The sequence below is a fragment of the Podarcis raffonei genome, chromosome 2 (assembly GCF_027172205.1).
Source record: "Podarcis raffonei isolate rPodRaf1 chromosome 2, rPodRaf1.pri, whole genome shotgun sequence".
NCBI lineage: Eukaryota > Metazoa > Chordata > Lepidosauria > Squamata > Lacertidae > Podarcis > Podarcis raffonei.
In genome coordinates, this window is record NC_070603.1 from 121991642 (window position 1) to 122010809 (window position 19168).

The 19168-nt window shown below is 47.9% G+C and overlaps 1 pseudogene; it reads left to right on the forward strand.

The window, feature by feature from the left end:
• Positions 1–10533: 10533 nt before the first annotated feature.
• Positions 10534–14112, forward strand: LOC128408841 (uncharacterized; annotated as a pseudogene).
• Positions 14113–19168: the final 5056 nt, after the last annotated feature.

Sequence of the window (19168 nt, forward strand, 5' to 3'; positions counted from 1 at the left end):
GAAGCAGATGGGCCTGTCCTTGCCGCTGCTTGCCCACCAGGTTTCTCTTACGCACAGCAACCCAGGTCATGTGGGCGGGGAGGGGGGGTTGCAGTGATTTTTAGGAAGTCATTAGTCTGCACCAGGCGTCCTATTGGGAAGACCCAGTTTTCTGAGTGCATGTTCTGGAAGTTGGGCAATAGGGGCAGTACAGGATTCCTACTGGTGTACCGACCTCCCCGCTGCACCAAGGATTCCCTGCCCGAGCTGCTTCAGGTCGTGGCGGATATGCTCCTGGAGACACCTAGTTTGGTTGTCCTGGGGGATTTTAACATCCATGCCGACACGACCTTACAAGGGGCCGCTCGGGACTTCGTGGAAAGCATGGCCTCCATGGGGCTGTCCCTGAATAAGTTTGGCCCAACTCATAGCCGTGGACATGCCTTAGACTTGGTGTTCACCTCTATGGATGTTGGTGATCTGACACTAACTAAAAGCGAAACGAAAGAAGTGCCATGGTCAGATCACTTCCTGGTGCAACTGGACTTCTCCGCAACCCTTCCCCTCTGCAGGGAGGTGGGACCGATTCGGATGGTCCGCCCCCGCCACTTAATGGATCCAATTGGCTTCCAGAGAGTGGTAGGGGATGCTTTATCCCAAGTTGATGGCCTTTCAGCTGATTCCCTGGTGGCACGCTGGAATGCGGAGTTAACCAGGGCTATTGACTGTCTGGCTCCGAAGCGCCCTCTCCGATTGCATGGAGCCCGGACAGCCCCGTGGTTTTCCCCGGAGCTGAGGGTGATGAAACAATCGTTGAGACGGCTAGAGCGCCGGTGGCGGAAAACTCATTCTGAATCAGACCGGACACGGGTTAGAGCTCAACGTCGAGCCTACCAAGTGGCAATGGCGACGGCGAAGAGGGCCTTCTTCGCCGCCTCCATTGCATCTGCAGAAAACAGCAGCAGGAGACTTTTTCAGGTGGTTCGCAATCTATCGGAACCACCTATACCACCGGGGCCTGGTAGGGACCCCAAGATCTCCTGCAATGCTTTTGCCAAGTTTTTTGCAGATAAAATCGCTCAGATTCAGAAGGAGGTAGACTCCACCATGGGAGCAGGGCCAGGGCGGGAGAGTGCTAGAGTTCTGTCTGGTCCTGTTACATGGGATCAATTCCAATCTGTTACCTCCGAGGATGTGGACAGGCTGCTTGGACAAGTGAAACCGACCACCTGTCTCCTTGATCCTTGCCCATCCTGGCTGATAAAAGCAAGCCGGGAAGGGCTGGGCGATGGGCTCTGCGGGGTGGTGAATGCTTCCCTCTGTGAGGGAGCCTTCCCAGACCCGCTGAAAGAGGCGGTCATTAAACCGCTTCTTAAAAAAACATCTTTAGACCCGGCCAATTTGGCCAACTATCGCCCAGTCTCAAATCTGCCATTCTTGGGCAAGGTGATTGAGCGGGTGGTTGCTGAACAACTCCAAGCACGCCTGGAGGAAACGGACCATTTGGATCCCTTCCAATCAGGATTCAGGCCTCACCATGGGACTGAAACTGCCTTGGTCGCGCTGGTTGATGATCTCCGGCGGGCTAGGGACAAAGGTGAGAGCTGTTTCCTAGTTCTGCTGGATCTCTCAGCGGCCTTTGACACCATCGACCATAACATCCTTCTGGACCGTCTAGAGGGGCTGGGAGCTGGGGGCACTGTCATACAGTGGTTCCGCTCCTTCCTCCTGGGCCGTGTCCAGAAAGTGGTGGTGGGGGATGAGTGTTCAGACCCCTGGGCTCTCACTTGTGGGGTGCCTCAGGGTTCTGTCCTCTCCCCCATGCTTTTTAATATCTATATGAAGCCGCTGGGAGAGATCATCAGGGGGTTTGGACTGGGTGTTCATCAGTATGCAGATGACACCCAGCTCTACCTCTCCTTTAAATCAGAACCAGTGAAGGCAGTGAAGGTCCTGTGTGAGTGCCTGGAGGCGGTTGGAGGATGGATGGCGGCTAACAGATTGAGGTTGAATCCTGACAAGACAGAAGTACTGTTTTTGGGGGACAGGGAGCGGGTTGGTGTGGGGGATTCCCTGGTCTTGAATGGGGTAACTGTGCCCCTGAAGGACCAGGTGCGCAGCCTGGGAGTCATTTTGGACTCACAGCTGTCCATGGAGGCGCAGGTTAACTCTGTGTCCAGGGCAGCTGTCTACCAGCTCCACCTGGTACGCAGGCTAAGACCCTACCTGCCCGCAAACTGTCTCGCCAGAGTGGTGCATGCTCTAGTTATCTCACGCTTGGACTACTGCAACGCGCTCTACGTGGGGCTACCTTTGAAGGTGACCCGGAAACTGCAATTAATCCAGAATGCGGCAGCTAGACTGGTGACTGGGAGTGGCCGCCGGGACCACATAACACCGGTTCTGAGAGATCTGCATTGGCTCCCAGTACGTTTCCGAGCACGATTCAAAGTGTTGGTGTTGACCTTTAAAGCCCTAAACGGCCTCGGTCCTGTATACCTGAAGGAGCGTCTCCTCCCCCATCGTTCAGCCCGGACACTGAGATCCAGCGCCGAGGGCCTTCTGGCGGTTCCCTCATTGCGAGAAGTGAGGTTACAGGGAACCAGACAGAGGGCCTTCTCGGTAGTGGCGCCCGCCCTGTGGAACGCCCTCCCATCAGATGTCAAAGAGATAAATAATTACCTGACATTCAGAAGACATCTTAAGGCAGCCCTGTTCAGGGAAGTTTTTAATATGTAACGCTGTACTGTTTTTAACACTGATTGGGAGCCGCCCAGAGTGGCTGGGGAAACTCAGCCAGATGGGCGGGGTATAAATAATAAATTATTATTATTATTATTATGACCCAAAATTGCTCAGTGAAGTTTGCAATTTGCCAATAGTTGGGCAGGAAGCTCTCAAGGCAAAATGGACCTGAGCTCCAGGGGAAGCAGCCTTATATAGGCTTTCCCATCGCCTCTGCATGGGACAGCTTTTTCTATCCCACCACACAAACATGATCCTGGGTGAAACCTTGCCCAGTATTTTGCTGCAATCTATGGACCACAGTGCCGCGGGGCAAATATGTCCCATGCTTCTTGGGCATGGAATGAGGCATATTGGAATTAGCTAAGTGAACACTATTTCTGCAGTTCTCCATGTTATCTCTAATAAAGGGTAGCTACTGCAGAGAAGGCCTTCACAGTTTTATCCATAATTGAGATCAGCATATGTGTGGGATATGTGGCTTTGTCAAGTACCTCCTCTCCCTCGGTCAAGTGTCTGAAGTGAAAGCGGCTTTCTACATACAGGTTTCCACAAGATCTGGGACCTTGAAAGAAGATTTCCCACAAAAAGAATTGTTTCTGGTGACCCGGAAACTACAACTAATCCAGAATGCGGCAGCTAGACTGGTGACTGGGAGCGGGCCGCCAAGACCATATAATACCGGTCCTGAAAGACCTACATTGGCTCCCAGTATATTTCCGAGCACAATTCAAAGTGTTGGTGCTGACCTTTAAAGCCCTAAACGGCCTCAGCCCAGTATATCCGAAGGGGCGTCTCTACCCTCATCATTCAGCCCAGACACTGAGGTCCAGCGCCGAGGGTCTTCTGGCAGTTTCCTCACTGAGAGAAGTGAGGTTACAGGGAGCCAGGCAGAGGGCCTCCGCAGTATTGGCACTCGCCCTGTGGAACGCCCTCCCATCAGATGTCAAAGAAATAAACAACTACAGTGGTACCTTGGTTTAAGAACAGCTTAGTTAATGAACAACTTGAATTAAGAAGGCTGCAAACCCGGAAGTAGGTGTTTTGGTTTGTGAACTTTGCCTTGGAAGCAGAACATGTTCCGCTTCCTGTTGAGTGTGTTCCATTTGTAAACTGAGTCCCCTGCTGCTTTGGAAAAGCACGCCTTGGTTTAAGAACACTTTGGTTTAAGAACAAATTTCTGGAACCGATTAAGTACGTAAACCAAGGTACCAGTGTATCTGACTTTTAGAAGACATCTGAAGGCAGCCCTGTTTAGGGAAGTTTTTAATGTTTGATGTTTTATTGTATTTTTAATATTTTGTTGGGAGCTACCCAGAGTGGCTGGGGAAACCCAGACAGATGTGCACGGTATAAATAATAAATTATGATGTTGATGATGATGATGATGGTTGGAGTATGTTGTCAGCAGTATGCTGATGACACTCAGCTCTACTTCTTCTTTACATCTGCAGGTGAGGCAGTGGAAATGCTGGACCGGTGTCTTGCCTTGATAATGGACTGGATGAGAGCCAACAATCTGAAGTTCAATCCAGATAAGACTGAGGCACTGTTAGTGGGTGGTTCCCTAGACCAGATGGGTGGGAGATCACTTGCTCTTGATGGGGTTACACTTCCTCCGACGGAGCAGGTTCGTAGCTTGGGAGCGTCATCATCATCATCATTATCCACATTTATGACAATGGATTTCAGTTTGCAAATATGGGGGAGGCAATACCTGCCATGGCTGTAGACTTTGATGTTCCCATTTGCCTCCTTCAGCCACCGCCAGCATCTGGGGTGACCTAGTTGACAAAGCAGCATTTAAGGCCTGAGCCACGGCATGAACACTGATGTAAGTGCTGTAGCTGTCCGTGGACAGGGCTCTCTCCAGCTCCTCTTGGGGCAGTGTCTCCAGTTTTTCCTTCTCTCTGCATCTTGTCCGACCTTTCACAGACAGCCCAGGCTTTGAATATGAACAGCGAAATGCTTCCTCAAAAAATTCCCCGAGAAGATTGCTATGTTCATCATAACCCTGTTGGGTGCTTCTTATTTCTGTATTCATTACAAAGGAGAAAGAACCATGGATGTACTGGAAGTAACGAGGGGGGAAAGATAAGATGAAGTTGATTTCCTGAAAAGCTGTTGTGATCCAGACTTTCTCTCCTATTCGCTTCTTATATGCTTTGTGTAGCTTCACGGGCACAAGGAGAAACAGGGGATCGGTTACATGGTAAACTAATACATTGACTTGTCTCCAGATGGATAAAGTTTCGCTTGTACTGGTTATTAAATTGTGATTATTCTCTGATATTCTTTTGGAGAAGGCAATGCAAATCCCTCTGCTGACCAGCATAGGTGTCAAAGCACCCACAAACCTCTCTCCACTGTCATTGTCTGGAGCAAGGAGGCCAATCCAATTCCATCTGAAATGCAAGAGTAACTCGACAATCCCCTGGTACTGTCTTTCTTCTCTGGGTACCATGCGGTAGACAAAAGGGAACTGGGTTTTATCTTCAAGAACCTGGGCAACGAAGCCATAACTGATCTAGTGATGAAAGGAAAATGTATTTGTTTTGCTTTGCTTTCAATATAATAAACAAATATTTATTAAGCTATAGGTAAAGGTAAAGGTAAAGGTAAAGGGACCCCTGACCATTAGGTCCAGTCGTTGACTCTGGGGTTGCGGCGCTCATCTCGCTTTATTGGCCGAGGGAGCCGGCGTACAGCTTCTGGGTCATGTGGCCAGCATGACTAAGCCGCTTCTGGCGAACCAGAGCAGTGCACGGAAATGCCGTTTACCTTCCCACCGGAGCGGTACCTATTTATCTACTTGCACTTGACGTGCTTTTGAACTGCTCGGTTGGCAGGAGCAGGGACCAAGCAACGGGAGCTCACCCCATCGCGGGGATTCGAACCACTGACCTTCTGATTGGCAAGTCCTAGGCTCTGTGCTTTAACCCACAGCACCACCCGCGCTATAGTGATTGATATATAAGAAAATTTGCGCTGGCAGGGACCAACGTCAGTTGTAGTTGGAACAATCTGGAAGGTGCCAAGAGGGTGAAAGGCCATGTTTTCATAAAAAGAGCTGTAGGTCCATAGCTTATGATTTTCACATTTTAAAATAATGTTCCTCCTTGACCCCAAAGAGAAAGTGTAGTTTTATGCAGCTGAAATTTTACCCTGTCCCTGCATGCTCCCACCTTCATACCTGTGGGATTTTGTAGATGGCTGGCATTGCTGAAATATCTTTTGCGTTTAAAGAATTGCCTCCTTCCAGAACAGCCAGGAGATGATTCTGTTCCCCACAGTTATAATTTGGAATATTGATTTCACCGCCTGAAAGTAGCTCTAGCATGACACCAGAAGCCATCCTTGCATCTAAATAGTTCTCATAGAGGTTGTAGCCCAGGGTGATGTTGGGTAAGAGTCTGAGATCCTGGTTGATCTCCTGGACGGTGAACAAGGTGGACAAGAAATGCCAATAGGAGATCAGCGCCTTTCTGCAATAAATCAGTCAATGATCAAACCACTATTCACTGCTTAATGAAAACAAACATTATTTGATCCTCAATGATTAGTGTATATTTATCATTTTACATTGTGTAAAACATTTCCCTCTCCATTATACAATAACAATTGGGAGATTCACGCTCCGCTGCAGGAGTGTAGATGCTCACCGTCTTCAAAGAATAAAAGTGAGTCAAAGGACAATTTCCACCTTCCAAAGTTTGAGAAATATGGATGAGTTTCTGCAAAACCTGCTTTTGTGGTCTTGGCTGCTTCAAAGGGGATTGTATAAATTCCCCAACTGTTCTTCAAATTGCAACCAGGGGATTGAGCAGGCGAGTGCTTTGCCAAGGAAGACAGGTGGGGCGCTCTACGTGGGGCTACCTTTGAAGGTGACCTGGAAACTACAACTAACACAGAATGTGGCAGCTAGACTGGTGACCGGGAGTGGCCATCAAGACCATATAACACCGGTCCTGAAAGACCTACATTGGCTCCCAGTACGTTTCCGAGCACAATTCAAAGTGTTGGTGCTGACCTTTAAAGTCCTAAATGGCCTTGGTCCTATGTACCTGAAGGAGCGTCTCCACCCTCATCATTCTGCCCGGATGCTGAGGTCCAGCCCTGAGGGCCTTCTGGCGGTTCCCTCATTGCGAGAAGCGAGGTTGCAGGGAACCAGGCAGAGGGCCTTCTTGGTAGTGGTGCCCGCCCTGTGGAATACCCTCCCATCAGATGTCAAGGAAATAAACAACTATCTGACTTTTAGAAGACATCTGAAGGCAGCCCTGTTTAGGGAAATTTTTAATGTGTGATGTTTTATCATGTTTTTAACATCCTGTTGGGAACCGCCCAGAGTGGCTGGAGAAACTCAGCCAGATGGTCAGGGGTATAAATGATAAATTAGTAGTAGTAAGTGCCAAACACACAAAACTTACTTACAAATGAGGCCTGATGGGTAGAAGTTCTGTGTGTGAAACTGTTGACAAGTTCTTGTTCTTATTTTAGAGTTCTGTCTCCACTAATGAAGAGAGCACATGGCCTATACTATATTTTATTATTTTATTTTATTTCCAAGCATATTTTCCCCTGCCTTTCAGTCAAAAAAGCAACCCAAAGCATCCTAAAAATTCACTTTTATGACAATCTCTGTCCTCAGGCTTATAATTTTAAAAGGCATGGCATAAAAGGAAATGGATTCTGGATGAAGGAGGAAAGCTTTTGTTTAGCTGAGAAGGATTTTCACATGATCTGCTCTTGGTCTAGTGCTGCATTCCTCAGAGGAGTTTATAGTAATGCAGCATATAAATTGCAGAAACAAATTGCAAATAAATAAAATCATGGACGGTACCATGGAAATTGAGTTTCATGCCAGCCTCGCCTCCTTCCTGCAGGTGGGATAAACGAAAGCAAAATATCTGATCCACAATCAGATTCACTTGCGTTCTCATGCCCATGTCTTCAAAAGGCAACAGTGCAGCAAAGCTAGGAGAATATTTCACCAGGGAAAACCCAGGGAGGGAGAAAATAAGTAAGTGTGTGAGGAACTCATTGCTGGACTCCAGCTCCTATCAACCTCTTACCCCCCAAGTATCTCAATTTTCCAGGGACAGTCACAGAATTATGAGAACCATCCCAGTTTCTGATTTCATCCCAAAATAGGCCTATTTCCCCTGCCAGCCCCCAGCCCCACATGACACACTGGCTCTGAGGACAGGGTCGAAAGGGGGAGCAGAGTGGAAAGCAAAGGAGTCTCATTAAAAAAAAAAAGTTTTTGCATCTGCATCTAATCTTGGCCATTTCTCCAAAGATGGAAATGGAATATGCTGAAATGGCGAAACTAACTGGAAAGCTCAGATATCAAGAAGACAAGAAATTTAAAAAAGAAGAAGAATGGGAAACGTTTATGATGTATTTGCAAAAGTATTGTAAACAGGTTAATACATTTGCAGGATTTAAAGAACACTTGTAATTTTAGAAATAGTACGGGGAATTTGAGTAAAAATAATAGTAATTTGGAGAAGAAATAAAAAATTGTCCAGTAAAGGACAAAGGTAAAGGGACCCCTGACCATTAGGTCCAGTCGTGACCGACTCTGGGATTGTGGCACTCATCTTGCTTTATTGGCCGAGGGAGCCGGTGTACAGCTTCCGGGTCATGTGGCCAGCATGACTAATCCGATTCTGGCGAACCAGAGCAGCGCACGGAAACGCCGTTTACCTTCCTGCTAGAGCGGTACCTATTTATCTACTTGCACTTTTATGTGCTTCCGAACTGCTAGGTTGGCAGGAGCAGGGACTGAGCAACGGGAGCTCACCCCATTGTGGGGATTCGAACCGCCGACCTTCTGATCGGCAAGTTCTAGGCTCTGTGGTTTAACCCACAGCGCCACCCGCGTCCCTTCCATTAGCACCTTAAAGACCAACTAAGTTAAAGGTGCTACTGGACTTTATTATTATTATTATTATTTTGACTTTGTCAGACCACCATGGCAACCTACCTGAATCTTGGAGTAAAAATGATATGCAGTTGAAAAGGAAATTTAAGGAACCAGGGGTTGGGGGTGGGGAAGAAAGTCATGGGATTCGGAGAACCTCATTTTATGGATTTGATATTGTTGTTATCTATATTTTTCCTTGATTGTGGTTGTTTTTTAAATTTTTGGTTGAAAAATTAATAAAAAGATTATTAAAAAAATAATAATAATCTGAGCCCTTTCTAAAATGTATTTACTGGTACATATTTTCCTTTTTGTCAATCCACCAAAGAGTCAAATCAAATTGGGATCAAGAGGTTTTCTCAGGGTGGAGTGTGTTCTGTGTCCCATTGATCTAGTGGTGGTGGCACTCGCCCTTCTTTTAATAGGAAATTCTCTGCGGGGGGGGGGCACCAAAAATGAGGGAGTCAAGTTGTGGTGAGAAATACCCCTACTTTCATCTGAGGAATGTTGAAGTGTCAACCAGCAAAGCAAAAGGCCACGAACTATGGGAGTTGCAGTCTAGCAACCTCTGAAGGGCCCCCGACTCCCCAGTCCTGAAACGGGGGCCATTTCCCTGCAAAATAGGAGAGCGTGGCCACCACCTGCATATAATTACTTACTCCTCAATCCCGACAAAGGGGGTCTTTGAAAAGACGTATGGTTGTAGTTTCCTAAACTGGCGTGGATGCATAATTCCACCAATCACGAAGTCTCCAGGCCGGTAGTAATTGAATGCTTCGTTTTGTTCCCTGATCAGATTCAAGGGGCATTTTGCCTTCAGTTTCCCACAGACTCCATGGGGCTTCAGCAACAGCAGCAACAACAGCAGCAGCAGCAGCAGCAGCAGGGGTCTCATTCTGGCTCTGCCTTCTAAACTTCTCTTGTTGGTGGTTCCTCTCACCTCCAAAGCTTGCTAGCCAGAATCATCCATGGATTATTGCAGTACCAAAACTGCAGTGACTTCCCCTGATTCTGGCAGGGCTCAGCTTGGCCTTCAGAGCTGTGGAACATCATGCAGGCTTTTACCCACCACCCCCCAGCCTTTGATCTGCACTAAATGTTGACTTGGTCTGTCTCTGACACAGAAAATATTATCTGCGCTGACTCCCCACCCCCAGGCACTGTGCAATTAACGATGTCACACTGTTGATGATCCTGATGCTTAGGCAAGTCTTCAGAAACATCTCTTGAGCCTTTAGAAGAATAAATCACTATGATTTTCAGAATCATAAGTGGAAGACGTTTCACCTTGACAGCTTTCCGGAGTCTTCTATGGCTCAATGGGAAGGTGTGGAGCTAGGGGGAAATATGTTTGTCATGCATCTCCAAAGTTTGACATGAGTCAAAGTCAGGAGGGTGGCGGGAGTTTGGGCTGAAGTTTGCTCACAAGGAACTAAGAAGAGCCCGGCAGCTGGATCAGATGAAAGGCTCATCTAGTCCAGCATCCCACGAAAGCAAATTAGACCGCTCTGGGAAGTGCACAGCCAGGGTAACAGGGTCCCTATGGGGCTGGTCACACTTTTTCAAGCACCCTATGGTCACACTTTTTCTAACCTGGGGAGAGAACAGCAAAGACCTGGTGAAGAGAGCACAGCAGAGGTTATATTTTCTGAGAATCCTCTGGAAAAACAATCTCTCAAAGGACCTGGTAAATGATGGCATTTGGGCCTGGACAGGAACAGAGACCCTGGACATCGGCAAATGCCGGCAGGGGTAGAGGACGTGGACAAGGACCTCCCTGGTACCCCCCAGCCCAAGGACAGCCCGGTGCCATGAGCCTGAGGGAAGAGGAAGAATATTAGGACAGACCGGGCCCAGCTGATTTAGGTTCCCGTGAGCCCATGGTCAAAATACAAACAGGGAACCGAACCATCCCCTTCATGGTTGATACAGGGGCTGCCCATTCTGTCTTGCCCATACCAGTGTCCAAGCCCACCAAGCAAACAATTAGCATAATAGGAGCTACAGGCAAGTCACAAAAAGACCCATTTCTACAATCTATTGTCTGCCGCCTGGGTGGCCAAGTGGTCCAACACAAGTTTTTGTACATACCAGAGTGCCCCATCCCATTATTGGGCCGAGACCTGCTTTCAAAATTGCAAGCCCAGATCTCCTTCCAACCGACAGGCGAAGTAACAATGACCACAGGGCCAGCAGGAGAGTTTTCCCTAGAGGTACCCTTGAGGGAACACTGGCGCTTGATGGTGGTAAAAGAAGAGGAGGGACCCATCCCCGCCAGTATTCTGGAACAAGTGAACCCTGCGGTATGGGCTGAAGGCAATCCTCCAGGAATGGCAAGGAACATCCCACCTATAATAGTCAAGCCCAAGCCATTTGCTAACCCTGTGGCAGTAAACCAGTACCCAATCCCCCGGCGAGCTGCAGAAGGAGTATGGGTCCATTTAGAGCGGTTACTTCGCCATGGCATTTTAAGGCAGTGCCAATCTCAATGGAATACCCCACTCTTGCCAGTAAAGAAGGAAGATGGCGGGTATCGTCCTGTCCAAGACCTTCGATTGGTTAACCAGGCCGTGGAAACCCTCCACCCCAATGTGCCCAACCCTTATACGCTGCTGAGTCTAATACCTCCCACCGCATGTTACTTCACCGTGCTGGACTTGAAAGATGCATTCTTTTGCTGCCGCCTAGCGGAGGAGAGCCAGCCCCTGTTTGCCTTTCAATGGACAGATCCAGGAACAGGCACTAGGGTGCAATATACGTGGACCAGGCTTCCACAGGGCTTTAAGAACTCTCCAACTCTCTTTGGAGTTGCATTGGCCTCGGACCTGTCTAGCTTCCCCACTGGCCCACACAGAATTCTGATGCAATACGTAGATGATTTGCTCCTGGCCTGTTCAGACGAGAACACGTGTATGGAAGCCACCAAAGACTTGCTGAATCACTTAGCCGAGGCAGGATACCGAGTATCTAAGAAAAAGGCCCAAATATGTCAGCCCACGTGAAATACCTTGGATTTGATATATCTCATCAGCGGCGAACCCTGAGGGAGGAAAGGAAGCAAGCTATTACCCAGATTCCAGAGCCAAAGAACCGCAGGGAACTCCGTGGCTTTCTGGGATCAGCAGGGTTCTGCAGAATATGGATACCAGATTACAGCACAATTGCCAAGCCTCTGCATGAATCAACCAGAGGAACTGAAAAGGACCCCTTTGTGTGGGGAGAAGAACAACAGCAGGCCTTTAAGAACCTAAAAAGGGCATTACAGCAGGCACCAGCGCTAGGCATTCCAAATCCTGAGAAGCCCTTCTCCCTGTTTGTGGATGAGGACCAGGGAACAGCAAAGGGAGTGTTATGCCAGAAATTGGGAAGCTGGCAGCAGCCCGTGGCATACCTGTCTGAGCGCCTGACGCCTACTGAACAAGGTTTACCGCCCTGCATGAGAGCAGTTGTGGCAGTAGCCACTTTATTGAACAAAGCGGACAAATTCACCTTTGGCCAAGACACTGTTTGTGTGACCCCGCATGCAGTCCCAGCTCTGCTTGACATGAAGGGTACCTATTTCCTCTCCCCAAGCAAAGATGAGAAAGTGTCAGATGTTATTGCTGCATCCGCGTTTGAAGTTCCAGGTCACCACCGCCCTCAACCCAGCTACCCTGTTGCCGGTAGGAGAAGGTGAGGAGCCAACGCACGATTGCATTGAGGTTATGGACGAAGTGTATTCTAGCAGGCCTGACCTCAAAGATGAAGCAAACCCCCACTGGCCTTCATGGTTTGTGGATGGAAGCAGCTTTGTTGAAGCTGGACAGCGAAAAGCAGGCTATGCAGTGGTAGCCTTGGAAGACCAGGTGATCGAAGCAAAGGCACTCCCACCTGGAACATCGGCCCAGCTAGCAGAGCTAGTTGCACTCACCAGAGCCCTGAACCTGGCAAAGGGACAGAAGATAAACATTTATACTGACTCTAAGTATGCATTTCTGACTTTACATGCCCATGGAGCCTTGTGGAAGGAAAGAGGTTTGCTTACCTCCAGAGGAAATCAGATGGCCCACCCACAAGCCTTATTGGACCTCCTGGATGCAGTATGGGAACCCGAGGCAGTAGCAGTGGTACACTGTTATGGACACAAAACTGGACCAGGGGAAGTGGCCAGAGGAAATCGACTAGCAGACAGAGTGGCCAAGGAAGCAGCCCGGGAACCAGCTCCCACATCAGTTATTGGAGCACTGGTCCCTGAGAGGATCTTGAATACCGCTGATAAGCTAATATACACCAAAAAGGAAAAGGCCACTGCAGACACCCAGGAATGGACCATGTCCAAAGAAGGATGGTACCTTACCCATGATGACAGGATGTGGATCCCAGAGTCCCTGTCCCGGCAGATAATTCAAAGATATCATGAATCCACCCACATGGGACCAGATGCCACAACCAGACAGCTAAGGCAGTGCTTCTATATAGCCCACCTTTATCAACTGGCAGCCCAGATTTCCAGGAAGTGCCTGCTATGTCAAAAGAACAACCCCAGAACAGGACCTTTGGCTCCCCCGGGAGTCCAACATATTGGAACTGCACCCATGGAAGATCTTGTTGTGGACTTTACTGAATTACCTCGTTGTGGACTGCACCGTTACTTGCTGGTGGCGGTGTGCACCTATACCGGATGGGTTGAGGCATGGCCCACTAAAACTGAGCGATCCTTTGAAGTCTCAAGGTGTCTCCTGAGGGAGATCATACCCCGTTATGGCCTGCCCAGAACTATTGGCTCTGATAATGGCCCAGCGTTTGTTCATGCGGTGTTGCAGGAACTAGCCAAAGTTCTGCAAATCAATTGGAAATTGCACACCGCCTATAGGCCTCAGAGCTCAGGAAAGGTAGAAAGAATGAACAGGACTTTGAAAAATCAGTTGTCCAAGCTAACCCAGGAAACAGGTTCAAACTGGGTATCTATGTTACCCCTTGCTTTATTAAGGGTCAGAAGCCTACCCCAAAAGCGTACCCACTTATCACCCTTTGAAATAATGTTTGGGAGACCAGTCCCTTATGTTAGGCTACTGACTCCTCACGTCACTCGAGATGTACAGCTTGATAACTATGTACAGTCACTCTCCCGAGTTCTTCTTTCTCTTAACAGGTGGACCCACGAACGCACCCCATGTGTTCTGACTGAACCCCTGCACCAGTTCGAGCCGGGTGACGAAGTGTGGATCAAAGACTGGGCCCAGACACCTCTACAACCGTGTTGGAAGGGTCCTCACACTGTCCTGTTGTCCACACCCACTGCTGTTAAAGTCACTGGCATCACCCCGTGGGTCCACCACACCCGAGTGAAGAGAGTTGTGTCTGACTGGTCAGCTACGCCAAATCCTGCTAATCCACTGAAGCTGACCATCTCCAGGAGACCGCCAGACGACCGCGCTGCTGGTGTCACTCCGGACGCTGACACTTCTACGCACGGCTGAAGAATTGGATGGGAGGGACGCCCGCCGGCAGCGCCCCCAACGTTCCAGTTAGTCAGACCCGACCGCCTGACAATTCCGAGGTCCCCGAGAGGACTCTAGTGTGTATTGTTTGGTGCGAGGGTGCCCCGGTGGGAATTCTTACGCCTAGCATTTGCCGCCTAAACGCAGCTGTCTATTCGTGTGGATGTGTGGTAGCCCATCCCCCTTGGCTCCCGTCCTCCTGGGGTTTGCACCTTTCACCAACTCACCAAAGCTATAATCACCCATCTGGCACTCCCGGTTTCTACGTCCACACTATAGGGTTTGACGCCTGGGCGCATCCACTTCCCCGTCATTTGGATCGGCCCGAGGTCCCTGGACAACCTAATCCCGCTCCCGATCCCTATCATGGCTGACTTATGGTGGGAGGAACCATGGACAGATTGGGGGTGGTGGATAGGAGTAATATCTACTGCCCTGTTTATTTGGATGCTCCTGTATTTTTGTTGGCATGAGCGTCACCGATTTTGTGGGAGGGAACAACCAGCCCCCATCCCCTTGACCCTTCTGGTACTAGCCCTACTTGGGTTGGGTTTGGGAGATGACTCACATATACGGAAGACCGGCCGGTCAGAGCCCTATCATCAGATTTGGAGTAATAACACCTATGTTAGGGATATAAATCATTTCTCTTCTATGCTTAATCTTTCTGAATGTTGGGTGTGCATGCATATCCCTCCTCAATTAAAGAGGTCTGGCATACTATTGCATAGTATTCCGATAAATGAGTCCTATAGAATTAGCAATCTTATGTCAGACGGCCGCACCTATTCACCCCCTGTGTTTCTATCACTCATGGAGCACGCGCCTCGCTGTCTCCGTTTCAATCATAACAGCAGCAACTTTTTAGGTCACTATCCATATTGTAATTGGACTTATGAATATATTAACGGCTCTTCTTGCTTCCATAGTAATACCTCCATTTATGAGGCTATGTGCAGCGATTTCTATATTTGGTTTACCTGGATGAAGGGGCGCAACAAATCTAAATGCTTGCTCCAGTCTGATCTGTGGTTGCTCTGTGGCACCAAAGCCTACAAAGAAATCCCCTCTGCCTTTTCTGGAACTTGCACTCTTGGAGTGGTCATACCTTTGATATATAAGATGGACAAGCTCCCACCGGTCCGTTTGCGCAACAAGAGGGAAGTAAAGACACCTATTACTCAATATACCGGGACAGCCCTCGCTAGGTCCCTTTTACCTTCTTTAGGTGTAGCCATGAATTACCGGGATCTGCATAGATTGGCAAATTGGACCGAGGCTTTGTTTAACTCCACCATCTCAGCCTTAAAGGAAATTAATAAGGAAATGTCAGAGATAAGGGAGGTAGCCCTTCAAAACCGTTATGCTTTAGATGTGGTCCTCGCCTCGAAGGGTGGGGTTTGTGCCTTGATTCATTCCCATTGCTGTATGTACATTTCTGACCTGTCAGCAAATATTTCTGCAACCATAGACCACATGGAACAAATGATAGCTCAAAATCCTTTAAAGCCCGCTGATGGTGTGGATCCGTGGAGTTGGTTGTACTCCTGGTTGCCTGACAGCAGCTGGTTTCGTCATGCTATCGTTTTAATTGCTGGACCTGTTTTAATCTTACTGCTTTTCTGCTTCTGTATGCCCTGCTTGATGCAATGTATGCAAAATATGATGGAGAAGATGATGTCCCGCATGATGGGGCCCCGTGTCATGACCCTCACTGCTCTCCTCCAGGAATACTATGAACCTGAGCGACCAGAACGAACCTAAGTATTAGGTTGTTCATAAGAAGAGGAGGGAGTGAAGGGAGAGGTATAGGGGTTGCACTTTGTACCTTGTACCTGAGTAAATTCCTAAGTAAACCCTCTCTTAATCTTGCTTTGCAGTCGCTAGCAAACAGCAGCAATATTGCTAAATTTGTAAGAGGCCATTTCCTGTGCTTGCCAGCTAAGCAGAAACTGCATCTGTTTACCGTATTTGGTCAGACAGGGCAAGGGGCCGTTTTCCGCACATGCTTCCTGCTGCAGTAACGCAAGAGAAGAAGAACACACAAACAGGGGAGGGAGGGGGCTTAGCTAGCCAAATACCTATATGCCAAATAAGGAAATAAGTTGAAAGCTTGCCAGTTGATTGGAGAAGGTTTTGGGGGAGTTTAAGAAAGGAAGGGTGTTTTCTAACTATAAGAGAGTTTGCTGATGTGTACTTTGGTGCAGCCAGTTTTGCAGAAGCTATTCTGCTGGTTGCCCCAGCATGCTGTTTTTCCAAATAAATCTCTTTTCTCCGACCAAGACGTCTCTGGAGTAGTTTCTCCCCTCTGCCCACGGGGTCAGGCGGACCGCTGGACCCTCCAGGGTTAAAGATAAGGCTTCATTACCACTGCACTGTGGAGAGCGTACTAACTTATGGTCTCTGTGTGTGGTTTGGGAGCTGCACGGCCAGGGGAAAAACAATGCTGTCCAGGGTTGTAAAGACTGCAGAGAGAATAATTGGGTGCACTCTTCCCACCTTAGATCAAATCTATGCTACCAGGTGCCATAAGAAAGCGGCAGAGATAGCACAGGATAGTACGCACCCCGGAAATGATCTCTTTAAGCTTCTGCCTTCTGGAAGAAGGTATAGGGTTATAAAGGCCAGGACTAGCCGCCTTAGAAACAGTTTCTGGTTCTAAACGCAGCATAAGGGGTCTCTGTAGTATAGTGTATTTTAAAATGGGGTTTTAGAGTTTTTAGGGGTTTTTAAATGTTTTATGTAGTTTTTATGTAGTTTTTATGTAGTCTTATGTAGTTTTTATGTAGTTTTATGTAGTTTTTCAATTTCATTGTTCCGCACGGGACAATGACAATAAAGATATCGTTATCATCATAGGCACTCGGGTGGCGCTGTGGACTAAACCACCAAGCCTCATGGGCTTGCCAGTTGCAAGGTCAGCAGTTTGAATCCATGTGATGGGGTGAGCTCCCGCTACTTTGTCCCAGCTCCTGCCAATCTAGCAGTTCAAAAGCATACTAGCGTGAGTAGATAAATAGGTACCACCGCGATGGGAATATAAAGGGCGTTTCCATGCGCTCTGGCATTTATCACAGTGCTCTGTTTGCTAGAAGTAGTTTAGTCATGCTGGCCACATGACCCAGAAAGCTGTCTTTGGACAAACGCCGGCTCCCTCAGCCTCAAAGCTGAGATGAGGTCCACACCCCATAGTCGAATTCAACTGGACTTTACCATCCAGGGGTCCTTTACGTAGGCACCCTATGTAACGTACCCTACTAATTGCCTTAGATGTTCTTAAGGTTTTTAAATACTGTTTTAAAATTGTCTTGCTGCTTTGTTGTTTGCTGTCCTGGGCTCCTTTGGGAGGATGGAGAGGAGAGAAATATACTACCAATATAATGTCTAGAACCACAACAAGGAAGAACATGCAGGCAGGGTAGATGAGAAGATGGGTGTCCCACAGCTTATTTGGGTATTGGGTAGAGGTATATACTGTCCAAGGATCCTGATTTTCCAGGGACAATCCCGAAATTACAGAAGCTGTCTCAGTTTCTCATTTGATCCCAGAATTTCCTGGCTTTCCTCAGGAGCTGTTGGTGACCTCCTTGCAGAACTGTACTAGTCACCAGTGTTACCATGGAGATGTTCTAGGCTAGATTCATGATGTCACAAGCCGGACAAGCTGAAAAGTCTCAGGGTTCATCCACACTTCTCCTTGTCCCACTCACTTATTTTCCCATGGGAAAACCACTCTTTAGCACTCTATCCCAGCAAATGGCATTTTGGGTTTTTCTCTGGATTGACGTTTGCTCCAGTTTAGCATCGAAGAGGAGATGTTCCCTGGAAAAGGATGAGGACAAGGGGAGAACCGCTCAGACCTGTGCTTTCTAGACACAGGACAAGCTGCAGTGTGCACGATCGCTCAGCAAATAGAGAGACAGTCAAATGTCAAAGCTGGGCCTGAATGCTCTCATGGTGAATCTTCAATACAGGCAATAAAAGGTTTTTTTAAAAAAAATTGTGGCTGTGCTAACTTTTACAGTAGGGGGAAGTTTTTTGGAACAATTTGCAGAGGGGTTTTGTGTGTATTGGTGTATCTGTTTAGGGAAGCTTTTAATGTTAAATAGGTTATTGTATTTTAGTGTTTTGTTGGAAGCCGCCCAGAGTGGCTGGGGAAACCCAGCCAGATGGGCGGGGTATAAATAATAATAACTTCTTCTTCTTCTTCTTCTTCTTCTTCTTCTTCTTCTTCTTCTTCTTAATTTTGTCAGTTCTACATTTTGGTGCCCATTATACATCCAACCAGCCAATGCACTCTGCAGGGAGGGTTCCTTATGGAGCCAGGGCCTTTAGCATGGTGGCACCTTCAATATGGAACTTGATGCTTTTGAATTCTGGTGCTGGAGGAGATTCTTGAGAGTCCCATGGACTGCAAGAAAATCAAACCGATCCATTCTTAAGGAAATCAGCCCTGAGCGCTCACTGGAAGGACAGATCGTGAAGCTGAGGCTCCAATACTTTGGCCACATCATGAGAAGAGAAGACTCCCTGGAAAAGACCCTGATGTTGGGAAAGATGGAGGGCACAAGGAGAAGGGGACGACAGAGGACGAGATGGTTGGACAGTATTCTCGAAGCTACAAACATGAGTCTGACCAAACTGCGGGAGGCAGTGGAGGACAGAGGTGCCTGGCGTGCTCTGGTCCATGGGGTCACGAAGAGTCGGACACCACTAAATAACTAAACAACAACAACAATCAGTTATATCTCATACCTTTTGGTGCTTTTGAATACCTTTCTTCCTGAACCAGCCACTTAAGCAGAGAACTTTTTCACAGTCTGTATCTGTATTGGATTTGAAATTGTTTTTATATATAGGATTGTTTTTGATTGTTTTCAGATATGAAAGACTTTTATTTATTTCTTATTGTTGTTTCGTAGGAAGAAATTCGTAAGTGAAATGAACCAATAAGAGGAAGTTTCATGTGTGCGTACTCTTCAGAAATGACCATACCATGCTGAGAGTGTAATTGAAGTACATGCTGGTTATCCCT